The sequence below is a fragment of the Microtus oregoni genome, unplaced genomic scaffold, assembly GCF_018167655.1.
Source record: "Microtus oregoni isolate MIOR12 unplaced genomic scaffold, Mior012 000012F_ref0000307, whole genome shotgun sequence".
Lineage (NCBI taxonomy): Eukaryota > Metazoa > Chordata > Mammalia > Rodentia > Cricetidae > Microtus > Microtus oregoni.
This window is the reverse complement of record NW_024543071.1, coordinates 25,894,961-25,900,928: the sequence shown is the minus strand read 5'-3', so window position 1 is coordinate 25,900,928 and position 5,968 is coordinate 25,894,961. Positions and strand designations below refer to the sequence as shown.

The 5,968-nt window shown below is 39.4% G+C and overlaps 1 pseudogene; it reads left to right on the top strand.

The window, feature by feature from the left end:
• Positions 1-4,314: 4,314 nt before the first annotated feature.
• Positions 4,315-4,609, top strand: LOC121453823 (annotated as a pseudogene).
• The last annotated feature ends 1,359 nt before the right edge of the window (positions 4,610-5,968 follow it).

Here is a 5,968-nt window from a genome sequence, read left to right as displayed (position 1 = left end):
CCAAAGGTCTGGGATAGACAATGGGGACTTTGAAGCTGAACTGAACGCGTTTTTGCATTATGATATGACTATAAGCCTTTGAGGGTCAGATACTAGAGTGTGGTGGTTTGAAAGAAAATGGCCCCCACAGGGAGTGTCACTATTAGGAGGTCTGGCCTTGTTAGAGCAGGTGTGATCTTGTTGGAGCAAGCGTGTCACTGTGAGCTTTGAGGCCTCATATATGAGGCACACCCAGTGCCTCAGTCTACTTCCTGTTATCTGTGCAAGATACCTCTCTAGCACCATGTCTGTCTGCACGCTGCCATGTCCCACCATAATGAAGCTGTCAGACCCCTACTAAATGATGTTTTCCTTTTTAAGATTGCCATGGTCACACCATGGGACTATATAAGTAAATCACAAATGAAAGAAATAAAAACAAAGGTACTAAACAAAGAAAGAATATTAAAAGTTGAAAGAGAAAAAGACCAAGTAATATATAAAGGCAAATCTATTAGGAAAAAACCTGACTTCTCATTGGAGAATCTAAACCCAGATGAGCCTGGACAGATGTTCTACAGACTCTAAGAGACCACAGATGCCAGATAAGACTATTATATCCAGCAAATCTTTGAATTATAATAGATGGGGGAAATAAGATATTTCATGATAAAACAAAATTCAAGCAATATCTACCAATAAATCCAGCTCTTCAGAAAACACTGGAAGAAAAACTTAAACCTAAAGAGGCTAATGACACATGTGAAAACATAAGGAATAAACAATCCCAGACCAGCAAAATAAAAGAGGGAAAACACACACACACATAAAATAATAGGAATCAACAAACACTGCTCATTGTTATCTTACATCAATGGTCTCAATCCCCAAATAAAATGGCACAGGCTAACAAATTCAAAAACAGAATCCATCCTTCTGCTGCATCCAAGAAACACACCTTAACATCAATAATAGATAGCACCTCAGGTTAAAAAGATGGAAAAAGTTATTCTAAGGAAATGGATCTAAGAAACAAGCTGGTATAGTCATTTTAATATCTGATAAAATAGGCTTCAAAGCAAAACTAATCAGAAGAAATAGGGATGGACACCATATACTCATCAAAGGAAAAACTTACCAAGAGGATTTTGGATTTTGCAGTTTTTTTGTTGTTGTTGTTGGTTTTTTGAGACAGGGTTTCTCTGTGGTTTTGGAGCCTGTCCCGGAACTAGCTCTTGTAGACCAGGCTGGCCTCAAACTCACAGAGATCCGCCTGCCTCTGCCTCCCGAGTGCTGGGATTAAAGGCGTGCGCCACCACCGCCCGGCGGATTTTGCAGTTTTTCATATCTATGCAGCAAACATAAGGGAATCCAAGTTCATAAAAGAAACACTACTTCAACTCAAAGAACATATTTACCTCACACACTGATCATGGCAGATTTCAATACCACACTCTTGCTAATAGGTCACCCAGATAAAAAGTAAGTAAAGAGGACAGGCGGTGGTGACGCACGCCTTTAATTCCAGCACTTGGAAAGCAGAGGCAGGTGAATCTCTGTGAGTTTGAGGCCAGCCTGATCTAGAAGAGTGAGGTTCAGGACAGGCTCCAAAGCTTCAGAGAAACCCCATCTCAAAAAACAAAAAAATAAAACAAAACAAAACAAAACAAAAAGTAAGCAAAGAGATACTGGAGCTAATGGACAACCAAATGGACCTAACAGATGCTTATAGAACATTTCATCCAAACACAAAACAATACCTTCTTCCTAGCACCTCACACCTCATGGGACTTTTCCCAAAATTGACAGCATATTAAGAAACAAAACAAATCTCAACATAGACAAGATATTTGAAATAATAGCTTGTATCCTATCTGACCACCATAGATTAAAGATGGATATCAACAACACCAAAAACAATAAAAACCTTAACAAACTTATGGACACCAAAACTCACTACAGAATGAAAATGGGTCAAGACAGAAATTAAGAAACAAGATTAAAAACTTTCTATAATTAAATGAAAATGAATATATAGCATACCCAAATTTATGGGACACAGTAAAGGTAGTTCTAAGAGGCAAGTTCACAGCACTAAGTGCCTATATAAAAAAAAATTAGAGTGATCTCATACTAGTAACTTAACAGGATGCCTGAAAGCTCTAGAACAAAAAGAAGTGACTGTTATGTGATACTTTGTGTTCTGGCAAATAAAACTTGCCTGGAGTGCAGATGGCAAAGCTAACAGCTAATTAACTCTGAGGCCAGGCAGTGGTGGCACACACCTTTAATCCCAGCTTTTGGGAGGGAGGAGGAAGCAGGAAGATCAGGAGTTCAAGGCCACCTTGAGCTGTGTGAGATTGAACCAGTCGAAAAGAAACAGCTGGGCAGCGGCTCATACCTTTGATCTCAGCACTTGGGATCTCAAGCCTTTGATCCTGGTACTTGGGAGGCACACACCTTTTATCCCAGCACCAAGGAGGTAAAGACAGGAATGTAAGATGGGTGGAGACAGAATCGTGGGCCCATTCAATCTGAGGATTCATAGAGACATGATCTCTTCCATTCAATCTGAAGATTCATAGAAACAGCATCTCCCCCATTTAGTCTGAGGATTCATAGAGACAGAACCTCTCCTATTCAGTCTGAGATTTAGTAGAGTTAAGTTTCTGGTATCTGACTGTTCTCCTTCTCTGATCTTTCAGCTTTTACCCCACTATCTGATTCCTGGTTTTATTTGAAAAGTCTAATTAGGATCACACTTCAAGTTACAGTGACCCTAGAGATTCCACAGCGGAACTCCTACAGCCGGTAAACACTTTCAGCAAAGTAGCTGGACACAAAAATTAACTCACAAAACTCAGTAGCCCTTGTATAAATAAATGACAAATGGACTGAGAAAGACATTGGGGAAACAATACCTTTCATAAATGGTCCCAGATAATGCAAAGTGTCTCAGCATAACTCTAACCAAGCAAATGAAAGGCCTATATGATAAAAACTTCAAGTCTTTGGAGAAACTGAAGAAGATACCAGAAGGTGGAAAGATCTCCAGTGCTCATGAATCAGTAGGATTAACATAGTAAAAATGGCCATCCTACCAAAAGCAATCTACAGACTCAGTGCAATCCCCATCAAAATTCCAACACAATTCTTCACAGATCTTGAAGAGACCTCAACTTTGTATGGAAACATAAAAAACCCAGGGTGACAAAAACCATCTCAAATAAATCTAATAACTGCAAAAGGCTCACCATTCCTGATCGCAAGTTATACTACAAAGCTATAGATGTTTTTAAAAGAGCATGGTATTAGCATAAAAACAGACATGTTGATTAATGGAATCGAATTGAAGACCCAAACTTAAATCCACACACATATGAACACCTGAGTTTTTTCTTATATAGAAGCCATAAAGACATACTGGGAAAAAGACAGCATCTTCAAAAAAATTTGTTGGTAAAACTGGATGACTACATGTTGAAGAATGCAAATAGATCCATATTTATCATTGTACACAAAACTCAACTCCAAATTAATCAAAAACTCAACATAACCAAATAAATACATTGGGCTTACAAGGTTTGTCTGCACGCTGGGGCGAAATGTTTGGGCTCAGGTAGGGCGTAGTGGAATTTCTGGCTGCAGCGGCTCCCATGGCTCTTTTCTGCCTCCTCTACCAGGATGCCTGTTCCTTGGGGCTGTGGACCCACCCACCCAGGCCGGAAACAATGTGGCCACCCCTTGGCAGTTTGCCTGTGTTTTGAGGGTGTCTTCACCACAGTCTTCATGAAACCATCAGCTTTCCCAATCCCTGGCTTCAGTTAGGTTGTTGATGTGCTCGAACTGTTCTTGTTCTAGCTTAGGAAACGTCTCTCGTCATTCCGGTGTGTTACACCTTTACACCTGTGTATGCTTTATGTTGACTTCTTTGTGTATATAAAATATCTAATTATGGATTATTACTTCAGACTTACTACTTGATTAGTAAATCAGTTTAGTTTTTTGTCTACTGTTTACTCCTATAATCATATATTTCCTACTGTCTAGTGTGTGTGTATTGATTTTTCGAGACAGAGTTTCTTTGCGTAGCCCTGGCTGCAGGCTGGCCTGGAACTTAAAGAGATTCACCTGCTGCTTCCTCCTGAGAGCTGGGATTAAAGGTGTGTACCAGCACGAACCTTTTGTGTGTTTGTGTGTGTGTGTTTGCGAAACAAACCCTTAAACCTTGGCAAACTCTTTGCATCATTCTTTTAAAATCTGTAAACTGGGGATAATAGCATTTACCAAAAGGGTTGTGGTGAAGAATAACTGAGTTAAATTGCATAAAACACAATGGCCAAGAACAAATTAGAAGGGCAGAAGTCCAGGAATGTATTTCATATAGCCAGCCAAAAAACGCTGCAAGGCTAAAAACAAGGCAAAATCAGTTACTACTAATCTTAAGAAGATAAACATTATGAATGATGAAAAAGTCAACAGAATGAACAGAGCTTTTGTAGACATAAAGAAAGAACTTGCAAGCTTTTCAAACAGCCTTTCTCTTAAAACTGTGCAGAAAGAGCTGAAGCACCATGAAAATGAACCAGCTAATGTTGATGAAGCAACAAGACGAACGGCTCAATTGTAACACTGTGACAGTATAGCACACTCCCCCTAAGATCAATCAATTGAACGTTTTATAAAAACAAAACAAAAGAAAACCTAAAAAACAAAAAACAAAACAAAAGAAAAAAACCAAATACATTGAACCTGATAGATGAGAAGGTAGGAACAGCCTTTAACTCATGGGCACTGGAGAATACTGTCTGGACAGAAGGCTATTAATGCAGACACTAAGATCAGCAAAGGCTTCTGCATGGTAAAACACACTGTTGTTCAGACAAAGCAGCAGCCTACAGTACAGGAAAGGATGTTTACCAACTGCATTCAACAGATGTGCTGTAGACCAGGCTGACCTCAAACTCAAGAGATCTGCCTGCCTCTGTCTCCTAGGTGCTGGGATTAAAGACCATGTGCCACCACCAACTTTTATTTTATTATTATTCCTAAGATGCCTGTTGGTTTTCTAAGGAGAGAAAGAAAGGGAGTGGATCTGGATGGCAAGGGAGGTTGGGAGGAACTGGAAGAAGTAGATGGAAAGGAAACTGTAATCAGGATATTTTATGTGAGAATAAAAGCTATTTTCAATAAAAGAAAAATAATATTAAAACATATTGTGAAGCTGGGCCAGTTGGCCAAAGCTCATGGATCTCCAGCTGCATGTCCTTGAAGGAACACTCAGTGTACTTGGCCTGACCTGCACGATTACCCCATATCTGCCAGGGCTGCTGGATGCCCTTCAAGCTGTCATCTCCTTGGCACAAGCAACACATGGTGAAGTTGTCACTGGATATAAGAAAATCCAGAAAAAAGTCTTTATCTTGTAATGTGTCTTTAAACTTTTTTTTTGTGGGTGTTTACCAACTTTAAAGGGAAGGAGGAAAGAACAGGTAATATATATATTCCACAAGGAAGGACTATGTGTGGGATGGGTAGAGATTATAGAAATGGCATTTATTTCAAATCCTTGTCTTGCCCTTAACTGACTAGCTGTGAGGTGATTTGAGGCAAGTTGCCTAACGGCTTTCTGCTTCAGTTTTCTCAACTTGAAAATGGTGATAATATCTAGTAGAATTGTTCAAAGGTTGAGATGACATGTGAAAAGCAATCTGAACAGTGCTTGGAAAATAGTGCTAAATTGGCAGTAGTTATAATTATTGATTTGAAGAAAAGTATTTATTGGAACCTACTGGTGACAGATGTTAGACTGCTAGAAATAATAACTCGAAGAGAACATGATTCCTATTGTGCTAAGAATGATAGGCGTGAATTAGATGTGGAAAGTAGAAGAATGGGGAGAAATTCATATTCATCTAGGAGTACAGAACGTGGAGCATTTCCTTTCTTATGGGGAAGGTATGAGATACTCCCTACAGGAGGTGATCTT